General features: G+C 32.5%; 1 long non-coding RNA gene across 2 annotated transcripts; it reads left to right on the top strand.

Moving 5' to 3' along the window:
- The first annotated feature begins 3,563 nt into the window (after positions 1 to 3,563).
- On the top strand, positions 3,564 to 16,986 carry LOC143056845 (uncharacterized). 2 transcript variants are annotated; one of them, XR_012972538.1, is made up of 5 exons: positions 3,564 to 3,635; positions 4,257 to 4,952; positions 5,450 to 5,540; positions 6,832 to 6,855; positions 13,291 to 16,986. It is a non-coding gene; the product is annotated as an uncharacterized LOC143056845 (long non-coding RNA). The 2 variants fall into 2 exon arrangements; XR_012972537.1 differs by having other exon boundaries at positions 12,579 to 16,986.
- The last annotated feature ends 565 nt before the right edge of the window (positions 16,987 to 17,551 follow it).

Genomic DNA, 17,551 nt, shown 5'->3' with positions numbered 1-17,551 from the left:
TCAAAATGCATAACCCGGTTTGGTCAAATAAAAAAAATCATAATCGCATTACATTATAATTGATTATTTAACTTCAGCGTTCAAAATGAGGTTTGTGGGTCGTTGGAAAACAAATTCGTTCACCGGACAACGGCTTATTATTTATATGAGTCTCAGATTCAAATAAATAATAAGCAAAAACTTGAATTCCTACTCTTATAGAACACAAATATTTTAATTTACTTTGCATTCCGAAATATTTTAACAATATATTCAGATTAATGCTCTCTAAATATGCGTTTTCTATATGAGTTATGGGAAATATGTTGAACATGTTTAAACTTGAAATTAAAGTTTACGGTCTTAAAAATCGAAACACACAATTGATATGTGATTTTCTCGCACAAAAGGATGGACACCTTTATAAGTAATCTAATCATTCTATGTATGTAATTTTTTCTACAATCGTTAACAATAAATCTTCTTAAGGATAAACGTTGATAATAAGACAACTGTATATGCATGCATAATCGACATAGAAAATGAATGTAGGATTACAACTACCATGCATTAAAATAATTTTTTTTTATCCCTTATTGTAACTATACTGCTATGTACAAATTAGTATAATAGTATAATAGTCTCAGGTCATCGACAAAATTCCATAATAATTATTTTGTTAGCATTACTAAAAAAAACGAGTCTGTACTGTTGCCGTTGTGTTATGATGATCGTACACTGACGTTGGTCAATATATTTTGACAATATATACGGACAGACGGATTCAGTTTATATCAAAGTGGACGTATTATTTAAAAATGTCTATCAACATGAAAAGTTCATACAAATTCCAAGCGACAACAACCCGACCATAGAGCAGAAAACAGTCGAAGGCCACAATGGGTCTTCAATGAAGCGAGAAACTCCCGCATCCGGTGACGTCCTTTAGCTGGCCCCTTAATAAATATGTATACTAGTTCAGTGATAGTGGACTTCATAGTAAACTGCGAATACGTGTATATTTATTATATTTAAGGGATAATTTTAACTATGATACAAGTTTTGGCACACATCGCGCATTTACTATACAGGCTCTGTCATCGAACGAGTTAAGGTTTTTTCATCAATATTCATTTTTTATTATTTGTACTTTTGTTGTCCGGTTTGTGTGAGCGACAACACTTTGACTCAGTCCATTCCCGAATCACACGCTTGTTATTCCATGGCTGTCTTCGGTTGCTTTATACCATATGCGTTTTGAACATAAAATAGGCAGGTAGTTTTCTTGTTTGAATTGTTTTACATTTATAATTTAGGGCCCTGTTATAGCTTGCTTTCATGCAGTTTGTGTGTTTTTCTCATTGTTTCAGGCATACGCTGACCTAAACTTGATTAATTCAACATAATGTTTGTGTCTAAAAGAAAGTTGTCTCATTGTCAATGTTTATGGGATAAGTGGTTACCGTCACTTCTTCTTAATAAAACCTAGATATAAATGACAGTCATGTTTTGCAAACCAACTTTTATTCACATTGAAAATACAAAACTGTCAGATATTGTTTTCGAAAGTTATCTTGAAGTTTCAATTGAATTTGAACTGTACAAAAAATGAATTTGAACTTTAAAAATAATGTGAAAAACATGCCTATGAAAATAAATGTGCCTACCAGAAACGGGGAGAAAGTTACAAATCTCACTGCTATGTTATGGATGCTTAAGTGTGAAAACTCGCTTTAGTGCGCAAGTAACACAGTATATATAGTACCAGAAAATCTGGCAGGACTGCATGCATGATTAATTTGTGCAGAACAGTATAGACTATAGTCGGTTTGGGACTGTTCGTCAATGATTGAATGCATAAATGTATTAATAATTGATAGTAAATATTGTAAACTAAGTGTATATAATATAGTATGATAGTAAATTGAAATTATGGCACAATCAAAACACATCCTTTTATTTTTCATCTTTACATACTACAATTATAAACAAAGAAAATATAATAATGTTACAAAATAATTAGATACCAGTGTTTGCTATTCAGTATTTATATTCCATTTAAAATTAGTTTGGGTAAGGGATACGCCTTTCATTAGGAAAATGTGTATTATCATAATTAACTATGTCCAAAAGTGCCCGTTTAAAATAGATTTTAACACGCAAAGTTTACTTTACAATAAAAATATATTTAAATTCTCGAAAGACAATGTTCAGATCCGTGCCAAAGTTTCTTTTCATAAATTGTTTGTTAAAAAAAACCCAAAAAAAACCGGGTGATATATATAGACGAAACCGGGTGATTGTGTAGTAACAACATTGACGAAACCGGTTTATTTTAATTTGACACGACCCTTTTCTTTCGTTCCATACACAGAAATACAATTATTGAGATGCTCATAATAACTAAATTTGCAATCTCCGTGTCAATATCTATCTTCCCGTACATTTCTTTCCGTACAATGTGAACAATTTAACGAGAAATTAAACAATTTCGAGGCAAGGTTCACTCAATTCGTCATTTTGACATGCATTTTGACTTATTTCTCCATTAATATAGAACGGTTGTAGAAAATATTGCATCTCACAATAGAAAATAGTTGTATATGTATATATATTTTTCGATATCATAAAAAAATAAAAAAAATAAGGAGAAACCTACCTTTCTTTTGTCTATTGGTGTTCCGTCATTGTGCCGGATGTTAGATACCATCGAGTCCGAGCAAATTTTACCGGTGTGGTTTAGACACAGTGAATTAGGTGTACCATGAATAATTTTATTGTGATGGCTCTCAGCGTGCATCGAATATTTAGTATAAACTAAAAGAATAGTCTGCATAGCAAAATACATTAGATGCCTCTATAAAAGATAAAGCAAAATACCGGTGAACAAAACTAAAAATTGAAATAAATTAAACAGCATAATTCGTTATATGAGCATATACTAAACATAATCAAATAGAATCGATCGGAAGTATTAAAATTTAAAATCAAGTAATGATGTGTAAAAATAATTCACTCAATCTGTCTTTAAATTAATATAAATTTTTGAAGATAGCATTTGCAAAATTTGTGATAAGGAGTGCAAGAGAGTTAATTTATATGTATAGTAGAGTCCCCGGTGTCCGCGCGGCAGCTGAAATCGTGCATTACCTGATTTCTTCACATCAGCATAATGTAACACAAATATAATCGTTCTTGTTAGTTTTGTACTAATGGACAGAGAAGATTAAAATTGATAAATTCAACAGTAAATTTAAACTGCAATCCAATGATAACCCATATCTAGCTAATTACACTTTAAAGAAATACATTATCTCATAGAATTTGTTTCATTGATGTCAAATTTTATCAGATTGAAATAAAATTTGCTCTGAATCTTTTGCAGTCTTTTTGGTTCAAATTCAACAATATTTCGTCTGCTTTGATCGTTACTGAACTATTGCTGGTCTTCCTCTGATAACGCGTTTTAATGGTCGAGCCCTTTAAATCGAATTATTTCATATTTTCACGAATGAACGATTTTCTTTTTACACAAAAATACCTTTAATTGTGCAGCTTGTTATGACAACACGTCACTTAAATATATTGTTGATTTTTTGTATCGGTAAAGCAGCCATTTTATGATTAAAAGAACAACATGGAACTCATTTAAACAGGTAAATTGCAAATATACTATGGAAACCTTTGTCTCTGAGTTGTTTACATGAACAAATCACATTTTAACAAGACTTTTTCAATCGGATAAAGTCGTCAGTAGACATGAAAATCTATTTTTACAGAGGTTCAGGGTAACATGAATTAAAGTATTGATTTTCTCAACAAGTTCTGAGTCTTTTTCTCGGTATAATCATTTAAGTATAACCGATGAATAATTTAGTAAACATTTCTAATACATTGACAGCCAAATGATTCAGTTAAAATTTTTCAGCAGATCAGAACCAATTTGAAAAAAAACCAAAAGACAAAAGCATATCTTCATTCAAATTCAACTTAAAACGAAAGTTAATGTCGAATGGATTACATTTGTTTTCATCACGAAAATTACGAATGGGTGTCAGTAAGCTGTTGTTTTAATCAGATTTACTTCACATTGTTAAACGTTAACAAATAAATTCTGATCTTCTAAAATAAAAGATTAAATAAAACGGTAAATATAATTTGCTGTTTACCTTGACAGTTTACATTTAACAGGTCAATTGATATGCATAATATTTTGTCATGGTGCAAGATAATTGATAGCAACTAATCCTAAAGTATAATTTCTCTTTTTATTTAAGACTACAGTATGGCTCAAAAGGAGCGGGAAAATTTCTACAGAAATTCAACTGTAATAGTCGACCACGGAAAGGAATCGCTGTCAGCTGTTCTAGAAAATGATTTGGCAAACACAAAATTGACATTTGAAGACTTCATCAACAGACATCAACACGATATATATCATCTTTGTTACAACAAATCCTCATGCTGCCAATGTCCGACTGGACGTTTTGTACCAGCAAATAAAAGTAGGATTTTATATCCCGACCAACTGGATTTATTGCTTGACACAAGCGGCTCGACCCTGAATGGACACAATCCAAATACATCTAGGACACAACATTGTTGTTGTCCTGCAAAAAAAAACATTATCAACTTCAAATCTAGATATCACATTACTACGATGCTTACTATTGAACTTTGCTCAGAACTGCCGAACAAATTTAAACCTTAAGCAAGATGTAGAAGATTTAGTGAAATGTCGAAATACACTGTATGGACATGCTAAAAAAGCAAGACTGGCCGATTCTCAATATTCAAAATATAAAACAGAGGTAGAAGATATTATTCTCCGAATTGCTCGATTTTGTAACATCGAGAATGAGATGAGGCAAAAACTGAATGATGCTTCACAGAGACCATTGGATGAATCTATTCTCCTGCAATACCAAAATAAGTTGATTGAGCAAAGTGAATACGTAAACAACATTGAAGAGGTATTATTAAAAAAAGTTATTATGTATAACATTATACTGCAAAGGGTGTAAACAAATATACCACACGTCTTACCTATTCGTAGAATTTTTTATATTTATATATTCTGAACATGGTGAATCTTTATAAGTACAATAAACACCGGCCCAATATAAAACAACACACTAACAATTATTTAGATTCTTATTATTTGCTCACATGGGGACAGTTTCCTCTTTGGCAACTAAAGCTCTATTCGTATTTTTTTATTCTAATTCTGGCCGGTTAATAGCTCAAGCGATTATATTATAATTGTTTATTGGAGAAAAACGTTTGTTCATGTATCATGAAGTCTATGGATATAATTGTTGGGTTTCTTCCCATTTTTGATTATCGAATGACTTCTTTTTATTTATGATTTATATACTAGCAATGACTTACCTTTAAAATGAAGTTAGAATTTACATTACACCTTTTGAATTGGCACATACAGGCATAATAGGGAAAAATTACATTTTAGAAATTTGATGAAGTTAAACAACAATTAATTATTCATGATGAAAGATTGCATTGCCGTATGGACACAATGGAAAGAAAAGTCGGTGAAATTGGTAAGTTTATATTGTGGAAAAAGGCCGAAGACGCAAACATGAAAATAATAATTTACAACTCGAGGAAAAACTCACAAAACCATGGAAAAAAACTATGAAAATGCAATCAACAATCTTAAATTCTACATAGGAAACTGAACACTAAGCATAACGAACATCAGCAAAAAAAAAGGATAACATCTGATGCTCCTAAAAGTTTTACAGATTCAAAATATGAGATTCTTTGACTGTCCATGACGTTAAAACACTAAATCCCTGGGGTGTATTATGATCGAATTTATATGTCTCTGAAGCATGATTCTTTTGGCTTTTGATAATTCGCTTTCATCAATAAAGCCGATATAAGTACACCGCTGTTTAATAGTCATAAACCGATTTAGTTGAAACAAATCCGGGTCACAAACTTAAACTGGAAACACATCAACTATGATAGGAGACAAAAATAGAAACAACAGAACATTACTACAAAAGCAAACGTCAAGATAAATAGAAATAAACTTTTTTAAACAACTGCCATATTCTTGACCTCTACAATGACAACGTGACTGGAATGCAGTACAAACCAACTAAAAATCATGCAAATGAACTAGGTCATTAATAAAACTTTTGCATGCATATAGAAAATAAAAACTAGCATAACTTGTACTATTTAATTGTCGAAATCAGCAGCTGGTCAAGTATAATTGGTTAAATTATTGATTTAATTACATAATTTGTTCGATAACTATATTGGCGAAGATTAAATCCCGAGAGTTTCCCTTCTCAATTGTTTGAAATACTAGTAACTAATATTGTTTTATAGACATTAGCTACTATAAATTAGGACATCCGTTTCAATTTAAGTTATGTATCTCTTTATGCATATGCCAAATTGTTTTGGTTAAGTAATACCTGTTTGTCTTTACCAGCTGTATATAGTTTAGGACTTATTTATTCAGTATTGATACAATTTTATAGTACTGCTACATTTAGATATTGCCAGCATTTCGTTTTTGATTTTATTTTTTTGAAACATTCTAAAGTCACGTGTCACTGAATAAGATCAACATATTTTATTGCTTCACAGTATAACTAAGGTTATGATGGATTGTGGTTTTTAATATTTTTTATACTCCTTCTTCTAAGGTTTATTTTTATAACACATAGAAACGTTATAATAATAAACCAATGTACCAAAGAATCAGGCTATTTTGCTACATTTACCATGAATTTTATTATGTAGGAAACTCAAAAATCATAAGGAAAGAATACATAATAATCTAACTGTCTGCAATGTCTTTCTTTGTTACAGGACACAGAAAGAGAAATATAATTGGTTAGTATAAAAACACGCTTCAAATGAGCCATTAATCGGGTTTATACAAGGTCTTATCTTTTGAATATATATCTCTGTAAAAAAACATTGCATCATTTCTCTGTCGATTTACAATTTCGATCTACATCAATAACATTAAATTCAAAGAGAAATCAAATGCGAATCAAATCACCAAAAACATGTATCTTTCTTTGTCTATAAAATCAACATGACTGTTTTGAAATGATTGTTGTGTTTACTAAATCGTAAGAAATTTCAATGAGAAAATACATTAAGGCATGTCCACATTTTGTCCCATCTACTCTGAAATAAAACAATGTATGAAACCTCATGGTATTTGTATATTGAGACCACACCAATTTAATTCCTTGTTCGACGGACCCTCCCGCAGACGATTTATTTTTAAAAACATTTTTTGTTTTAATATTCCCGCTTCCCGCATCTAGAAACGTACCACTGACTATTTCCCTCGCATTTTGTTTTGTAAACATTTAAATAGTGATTTCAGCATAAAATCATTGGTTCCCATCCCCCTTATTTACATTTCCCTGCAATAAAATACTGATTTTCGTTGTTAGAATAAAGTACGCAGAAGGAGAAGTATTGCCTTCAACTTTGATATTAGTTGCCGGCGGAGGAAACCTACCCATACCCGCTGCATGTATATGCACCTGTCCTGAGTCAGCAGCCTGTTGTTCAGTTGTTGTCGTTTGTTGGTGTGGTTCATATGTATTTCTCCGTTTGTTTATCGAGAAGATTGATGGTTTTCTTGTTTGAATTGATTAACTAGTCAATTTGGGGTCCTTTATAGCTTGCTGTTTGGTCTGGGCAAAAGCCCCGTGTTGAAAGTCGTACTATTTATTACCTGTATGAACATTAGAACAACCCTCAAAATGAATATTTTTTTAAATGAAGGACTTTTCCTAGACAAGAGGTAATTTTACTGTTGTATAAAAGAAAAAAAACTTAGGTTTTTTTTAACTGTAAAAGGAGAGGAAATAAAAGAGGGATCTATTAAAGTCAAGGCATATTAAAATAAATCTGAATAATGTGTTGACCATATTATACAAAGACAAATGTATATTTCTTTAAGCCTCGGTCACACCTTACCGGATAGCACGAACGGACGCCTAACGGATGAAAATAAAAGTTGTCCGTTGACAAAATTCTTATCCGTTGAGAGTCCGTTGATGTACTGACTGAATAAAACGGACGTGTAACGGATGCATAACGGACACACAACGGATATGCAACGTACGAAAAACGGACACGTACCGGACAGAACGGATGTCGAACGTACATCCAACGGACGAGTACCGCATAAAACGGACACCTAACGGAAGCGTACCGGATAAAACGGATGAACAAGATATACGGAAAATCAAAGGCGACAATAATAATACATGTAAATCGCATAAATATTCAAAATGTTTCTGTGTAACTGGTTTTGGTTTGTTCTTCAAATTGCCGCCAAAAGGACAGTGTATGGCCTGAATAAGAACTGCTTGATTGTGAAGACGTGCCTATACTCTAAGATCGATTATGAATAATACGAATTCATGAACCTTAAGAAATCTGACATACCAATAATTGGCATTTCTGACGCGAAATTTTCAATTGGTATTTATCCGTTTCAGATCCGTTCATCATCCGTTTTATTCATTATACGTCCGGTAGAAGTCCGTTTCTCATCCGTTCAACATCCGTTTAATCCGTTCAACGTCCGGTAGAAGTCCGTTGGTAAATTTATCTTCCAGACCTCCAACGGATGTATAACGGACACGTAACGGATACAAAACGAAAACGAAACGGACGAGTACCGTACAAAACGGACGCCTAACGGACATTTAACCGTTAGATGTCCGTTCAAAGTTTTGAACATGCTCAAAAGTTTCCATGGACAGAACGGACGTCGACGGATAAAACGTACGCTTAACGGACATGCAACAGATATGAACGGACGTCTAACGGATAAGAACGGACGTCTAACGGACATGAACGGATTGAAAAAAGTTATCCGTTAGGCGTCCGTTCGAGCTCTCCGGTAAGGTGTGACCGAGGCTTTAGGAAAAAAATGTTCTTCAAATAACATAATTATGTGCCCTTTTGTACTAAAAAAAGGTTTTTACCAAAAAAATACTTGTCATTGTGATTTCAACGAGACTGAAACGTCAGAAAAATACATCATCAAACATAGAAATTAACTAAAACCGAAATAATATACAGTATATAAAACACAACATACAAAACATGAGACTGAGCAACATTGACTCTATTTAAACTTTATGTAATCCGATGTGATTCGAAAGGGCAGGCAAGTACGTATACTGTTCAAAATTTGGTACCCTTCGTATTGTTCATGCTAATTAAAAATATACAGTGGTAATTTTCATTTGTCAATTTTGATATATTACATAATGGGTTGATTTTTAGCTCAACTAGAACAAGAGACCAGAATCAACTTTTCTCATCATTTGACGTTCGTGGTCTATTGTCAAATATTAACATATACAGAAGTCATCTGTTCTATGTTCTAAACCTTCTAGGCTTAAACAACAAAGTTTGGCCACAATCATCATTGGAGTCTTTAGTTTTATAATTGAATCCAATGAATTCAGTGGCAAACAAAATGTCCGACATAATAAAAAATATGATAAGAGCTAAACATATAATGATGTAAATCGCTATACAAAAAATACATCTGAAAGTGACAACACTTTAAATGTTGAAGTTTACATACTGTTTATCATATCATAACTGTCTGGCAACTTTTTACAGGAGTTATCGCCCTAAAATAGCAGTATCGACGATTTTATTGCGTTTTTGCTTATTTACTTGAATTATATATAATGAAAAGAGACAAATTTTACAGGTAAAAGACAAGATCTACTTCATCATTAGTGAACTCCTTGTAAGAAGTGTTCTGGAACTCTTTCCCAATTATTTGGAATAGGGTCATGCCTTCTGATTTGTTTTAGCAGTTCATGAAAAATAATGGTGCTAGTTTCGATGTATGTTTCAAGCATTCTATCTGTTATTGCAGTAAAGCCATGTACTTTACCATTCTTCCGTCTGAGTATTGTCTTCCTGATCCCATTCCTTGATACTTCCTCTAAATTTATGTCTAGTTCGACTCCGAACTGTTCTATAATTTAAACATCTTTGATGTGCTGTGTTCAATGCTTCTTTATCGTGTTCATTCCACTTTTCGAGTTGTTGAGTTTCCGAGGTTAATACTTTCCAATCTTTGGATATACATGGTACACTGGAGATTGTGTTTACCATTTAGGCCGTGTTCACACCAAACGCCATGTACAGTAAACATGTTTACAATTAGTTTAATGCAATGTACACTGCTTTCACATTAATAATTTTTCACATATATACACCTGGTTTAATTGCATGTACATAAGATTTCTTCAAATTTGTAATCTATATGTTATTTAAAGGCTCATTACAAAGAATCGAATTTAAATTTCTCGGACAACTTATCTAGCAATCATGAAAGCCATTTTGATGATTTGCAGTACTTTACATACACTAAAGATGTCTCGATTACAAGGGCAGTTCCAGGCATTTGTTAAAAAGGGTTCCAAACCCAGAATAAAGGGGTGGAGGGTCTAACTATATATCCAATTCAATTGCGTGTGTCGTCCCAAAAAGGACTCTCGGATGCCACCACCCCTAAAGTCGCTATTAAATACACAATGAACAAATACTTGTGTTCTATAATCTCTTAACAACAACGAAATAAGCTTAAAAATAATAGTACGCGCCTTACAAATAGATGCTTTTTTTATTTCTTACCGCGTTTACCCGCATCTGAAATAATAGCTAAACAATTCAATGTACCACACAATCTTATATAATCACCACATCGATGAGTGAATTGTTGATTAAAAACCACTGGCAAACATTTCTATGACGTCAAGTCGAATCGGGAAGATATTTTAACATGAATTAGGTTTGCAAATGATGATGATTTGTTTCTTGATACGAGGTTAATAAAGCTACCTTAATGCTTTGTTTGTTATAACAAAGCAATGTATCGAGTTCAGACAAATAATTCGGCAAGGCAAGGAACTACTAATTTTTTTACATAAATAAAGGCCGTTAGATTTTTCGTTTGAATTGTTTTACATTGTCTTATCGGTGCCTTTTATAGCTGACTATGCGGTATGGGCTTTGCTCATTGTTGAAGGCTGTACGGTGACCTATAGTTGTTAATGTCTGTGTCATTTTGGTTTTTTGTTGATAGTTATCTCATTGGCAATCATACCACATCTTCCATTTTATATTAATCAATAATTGTTATTAAAATCAATTTTATTCAAAACTCTTTTTTTTTAAATATACAGTGCAAAATTAATGTTCTGTTTACCTTGTTTTGTTTACACTTAACCCACACAAGGCCTACATTGACTATCGACTGCGTGTAGACAAAACATGATGTAAACTAAATGTAAACAATGAGTTTTTTTTAATGGGAACGTTGTTGTGTTTAGTTTAAGTGTGAATAACACTCCCACAACTACGAGTGCGAACACGGCAAATGAGGTTAGGTATATTGCCTTATTTATGTTTTTTTACGTTTTACTTCTTTGTCTTTGACAGAATATACTTTTTTTTTTTAGAGAAGATTCGATTTCTTTTGATTTTATACTATTAATTAGTTTTGTCGTTGTGTCTTTACTCTGCTGATTGCTTATCCAGGTGTGATCACATTTCCATTTCTTTCTAGTACGTTTTTTTAAGTCCTTGAGTGCTTCTTTGTGTGTCTTTGAACACAGTTTCGATCTACGCGCAAGGGCATGCACACTGCATCTATGGCGCTCTTGTTTCTCCCCTGTCTCCAACAGGTTTGCCTGGCCTCGAATGAGACCAGTATCCGTGCATTGCCAAGACAAGGTAAAAATCGAGTCTTGGTACAGTAGAGGCTAGGTACCGACAGGAGAGACTGACACACCCGGCTATTATTTTATATACATTATTAATCAGCAGCATAAATGCCCTAGCCGTATAAAACTACTATGTGGTATTGACCACCAACAGACACATATAAGTAAAGTTGACCCTTTTTATTTTGGGTAAAAAAAACCATATAAGATAAAGAAAAAATGAATGCAGAGAAAAATAACCAAGATAACAAAATATACAAAATCTAATACATTCTTGACTACATTGTTCGAGAGTAAAAGATGCACATTAACTTTTTTGGATTCGAGCGTCACTGATGAGTCTTTTGTAGACAAAGCGCGCGTCTGGCGTATATACAAAATTTAGTCCTGGTATCTATGATGAGTTTATTTACTACCACTTGGTCGATGTCACTGCTGGTTGAGATTTATTTCCCCGTGGGTATCCCCAGCCTAGTAATCAGCACTTTTGTGCTGACATGAATCATCATTGATATGGTTATATTTATAAAGTAACTGTTTACAAAATTTAGAATTTTTGAAATATTACGGCTTTTCTACCTCAGGCATAGATTACCTCAGCTGTATTTGGCAAAACTTTTAGGAATTAGGGTCCTCAATGCTCTTCAAATTCGTACTTTATTTTGGCCTTCTAAACTTTTTTGGATTCGAGCTTTACTGGTGAGTCTTTTGTAGACAAAACGCGCGTCTGGTGTATATACAAAATTAAGTCCTAGTATCTATGATGAGTTTATTTACTAGGTACGCGACATAAGCTCTTATCTCATTCGTATGTCTTACTTTCAGCACACACTGAAGCACTCTTATTAGAACACACAAAAGATGACACATACATTGTAACGGAAGATGTAAAAACATGTTGCGACATCTTGGAGAAATACAAGGCATTAATAATCATAGCAAAAGCAGGAGGTGGAAAATCCAAAACCAGTCTTCAGATAGTTAAAATGTACCAAGAAAAATTGTACACACCAATGGTATTTGTAAACGATGAAATATTGAGAAATAGGGATCTTATTAATTTTGATGATCAGAATATTGTAATGATTGAAGATTTATTTGGTAGATCGAACATTAAATTCAATGAAGATGTACACACGGGTATACTTGACGTTCTTTATTCTTGTCTAAAAGCCGAATCTTGTAAATCAAAGTTCATAATATCAATACGAGGCAACGACGTTATAATCCGGCAATTAATTGAAAGACACAAGTTATTTGAAAAAGAAATGTTTATCAATTTGGACAAAATTAATAGTTTGCATATAAATAAATTGATTCTGTCAAAACATATGAACAAACATGGTATATCTTTATGCCAATGTAGATTAAATATAAACCCGTTTAATGTTTTTCGTACGAATCAGCTATGCGAGTCAGAACTGTTTGAGACAAACCCGAATTCATTCCAGGTCTGTGTAAAATTATTCAATGAGATATGTTCTGGACAATATGAAATGCACATCGGTTTTCCACAGGCTTGCCATTTATTTTGTAGCAACAGCAATTTCACAAAGCAGGGATTAGAATATTTCACACATGCATCTCAATCATTAGTAAATGAAATGAATAACTTGAAAAACCAAGGTTTCGATAATAAGCAGATTCAATATCAATACTGCACATTAGTATATACAGCAATTAAAAGTTCACTTGATATGGAGGATATTGATGAACGTTGTTTTCAACATATATTGTCATACTTTGAAAGTAAAAAATTCAGAAGGTCGCTACTAAAAGCAGCTGTGTGTAAATTAGATGGGACTTACTTCAACCTACAGTCTTCTTCAGAATCGTCTTGCGATAATTCCAAGCGTCAGAAAGTGTCTGATATTTATGTTCTTCAACATAACACCATTCAGGAAGCTATATTAGTATCATATGGGGATGATGCCGATGTTTTGCCATTTTGTGATTTAACATTTATGTGGGAATACATGAGACCAAAGGGGCATAGGGATCCTCTTGAGGACCAGATGACTTTCCTTTTCTATGATTATAAGCACATTGTTAATAAACTTATCAGCATGCTTTCAATTGATGATGAAACATCTACATTCGTTGGGTTTTATCTGGAACATGTGACTTTGATTCATAGACACGATGATATGTTAAGTTTTTTCTTTCAAAATGTAAAAGATGTTAAATCGTACGAATACGCATCTCTTTTAAATGGTTTAACAAGTGTTGGAACAAACTCAGCTCTGGTTAAGTTTCATCCAGATTTATGTAAAGAAATCATGATACATGCCGGAATGACAGTCTTCCATACCTTCTGTAGACCAATAGGATGGACAGACAATAATAACACCTTCGTAGAAATAGAGACAGATATATTGATGAACAAAATTTATTTTATCATTACTACTAGAAAAGTATACGAAAACTGTCAAAAATGGGATGAAAACAAAAAATGGCTAAACTACATTTTAACTTCTTCTATGAAAGATAGAAGAAGATATAATATTGGTAATTACGTGTTTGAAAATCTCGTAGCAAAAGGTTTTACAAATAACGTCGAATTCCTATTAAAGAATTTAAAAGAAAATGCACAGAACATTAGTTCCAGAAATGTAAAGGAATTTTTAGATGACCTTTTAGACGGAGGAAAGCGATCAAGCCTTGTATCACAATTTACTGACTTTTTTGAAGCAGTACTCTTTAAGTATGGGAGTATTCCAACAATTATGCAATTGTGTTTACCTTTTACTTCCACATTATCAAGTTCGAATAAAATAAAAGTTGACGATAGGTTACTAACAGGTAAGCTATCTGCATACCTTGAATATTCGTATGAACAGCTGTATGTTTCGAACTCGGTGTTTCCAGAAGACAGTAGAGAAGATGGGGCATACTTTATTTACAGGGATGATTACTTTACAGAGAAGACAATGAATCTCATAGCCGAATATATTTTAGAACATGGTTTTAAGTCAAACAATCACGAATTCGTCCGAATGATGTATGAGCAGTTAGCATCAGAACAAATAGAAAAAAGTGAGGATGATGAAAGTGTAAATGAAGATTCTCAAGGATGTTTAGATAACGGTCAGAACGAAGATGAAATTGAAAACGATTGGGCTGCTAAATATACAAAAGTAGTTTTCGATGATTATCCAGACTACGAAATATGGGAGGATGACAACGGGGTGATTGTTCACATAAGAGTGCGACATGGGTTCGTGAAAAAAAAGTACAGAATTAAGAAGCTTTCGTATTATTTAGGAACGTATAATATTCGTCTATTTCTTGTTTTGCATGATTTATTGCAGCATTTGGTCATATGTAAGGAATCAGATTCTAAACGCATTGCCTTACTCAAAAAAAAATTTGAATCTTTGTGGAATTATGCATTATGCATGGGCTAAAAATAGGTAAAGGCTCAATAACTTGGACTTACAGTTGGGTGCAGACCAAGCATTACATGTAAACGGGCCTAAAAAGTTGACGCGGTGTTTACTCGCGTGCACTTCATGTAAACGCAGCGTTAACTCTGCGTTAACTACGAAATTTTAGTAGACATAAATAGTAAACGGGCGTTTACTTTCGCGTTTACCTCCGCGTTAACGCGAAAACCGCGTGTCTTCTAATTTTGTGAAGAGTAAACGGGCGTTTACTTTCTCGTTTCGTCGCGTTAACGCGAAAAAGGCGTATCTTCTATTTTTGTAAAAAAAAAGTAAACGCCCGTTTACTGTTTGTAGTAAACGCGCGTTAACGTAGATTGTACTCGTATCCTTGATACACTGACCTAATATATCACATGATAAGGTACATCAAAATATCCATCCGTCCATTTTCGATCAACATATTGACGATTGCATTTAATGAAATGACACTTCTTTAATCAATTTATTGAATTTTTTTTTTTAAATATGCCAGTTTAATTGTGAGTCGATATTTATACATGTAATTTTTGAACAGAAAAATAGAAAATCCGCTGTTGAAAGTTTTTGGAACTGACTTTTTTTGCAATTAATAAATGTTTATATTTCTAATAAAAAGTATTTTTGATTGTTAAGGTTCACAACACATATACGTAAAATATTAAGTCATTTCAACAACGTAAATAAATGTACAAATGCATCCGACAATTATTTTATAATATACACAATTAGTTAACGCGAAAAGTAAACGCGCGTTTACTCTCAAGTGCATGTAAAAATACAATTAAGAAATCTGTAGTAAACGTCCGTTTACTTTTACGTGCACGTAAAATTAAACTAGTGAAATCTGAAGTAAACGGCCGTTTACTACTGACTAATTAAACGGACACAGAGTAAACGCGCGTTTACTCGAGTAGACATTATAAATTTCCATTTTGACCGCGTTAACGTAAATGAAGTAAACGGGCGTTTACTAGTAAACGCGAATTTTAAAGTCAACTAACGAAATATGTGCACGCCGCGGTAACTTTTAAAACTTTTAAAATATTTGAAACTGCTTCAATGACGTGAAACTTGAACATTTGTATATACGTTATTTAAGTAAATGATATCAATCATAACTGGTACCACTGTCTTTAAGACAACAAGAGGAAAAAGAATGACGTTTCTTGTAAACTGTTCAATACTGCTTTATATTAATTTCTTCTGAACTGAGTAAGAATCTTTTGTCATCGATGTATGTAATGTTTATTTTTTTTCTAATCGTTAAAGGTTGACAATAGCTCATTGGTTGTAACTTGATGAGTATGAGATTTATATGGCTTATCTGCCTTTTAATGATATTAAGAAACATGTAATGCTTGTTAATGTGTAGATGAAAGATTTCATTTAAACATGGATTGTTCTGAAATTTATAAAAAATTGTTAATACGTATCAGTTTAAAAGAAATTACTTTTTAGTACCATATTCGATATGCTGCAATGTAAATTTTATGTTACATGTAAAAAATCTCCAGTGTGTGTACCAAATCTTTTTGTTACATTTTAGTTAACAACAAGATGTGAATTCTGATAAGTTATTTATAGTCAACCGCAAGTCTTAGTATTATCATTTTAGTATGAAATAACCTCTCAATAATATAGTTTTTAACAAGTCAATATAACATGCATACATGTATAGATAACGGATCATAAACTGAAATGGGTGTTCAATGTTTATTTTATGATAATGGTCTTCTTAAATGTGGAAATTTTTACTCCTTATTCATCAATCATGTTTGTGTTTATGACTTTTGTTTTAATTGTATTTTCTGAAAATAAATATTAAAAACTTAATTTTTCCGTTTGTTAATATTAACTGTTTATATCGTATACAATATAGCGTACGTAAACATGACAAAGATTTAATATATGCCAAATTAAAAAACAAAACAACAACGATATTTTGTTCAGTTGATATCATGGCACAAGTTGGACCGTTGATATCGGTAATTAGTTTCAGTCTGTATTGTAGCTATCGAAGAAACGAATGAATTTAGAATTATATAAACAACTTATGTGTCAACCAAAAATATGATGGATGTTATATATATAAAAAAATCCACGAAATAACTTATATTTTTTTAATTTGAAACCAGTGGTTAAAATCGTCTATGAAAGCATCAATCTATCAAGAAAATCATGAAACACAAACCCAAGAATATTGTATCAACTGAGAGAGATACGAAGATGTGGAATGAGTGCCAATGAGACAACTGTCCATCAAAGTAACAATTTATAAAAACCTATAAAAAAAGAGAAAAAAGAGAAACATATATGAACTACATGAACAGACGACAACCACTGTACATCAGATTTCTTACTTAGGATAGGTGC

Source organism: Mytilus galloprovincialis, chromosome 13 (assembly GCF_965363235.1).
Source record: "Mytilus galloprovincialis chromosome 13, xbMytGall1.hap1.1, whole genome shotgun sequence".
NCBI classification, from domain to species: domain Eukaryota; kingdom Metazoa; phylum Mollusca; class Bivalvia; order Mytilida; family Mytilidae; genus Mytilus; species Mytilus galloprovincialis.
This window is presented reverse-complemented; position numbering and strand designations above follow the sequence as displayed.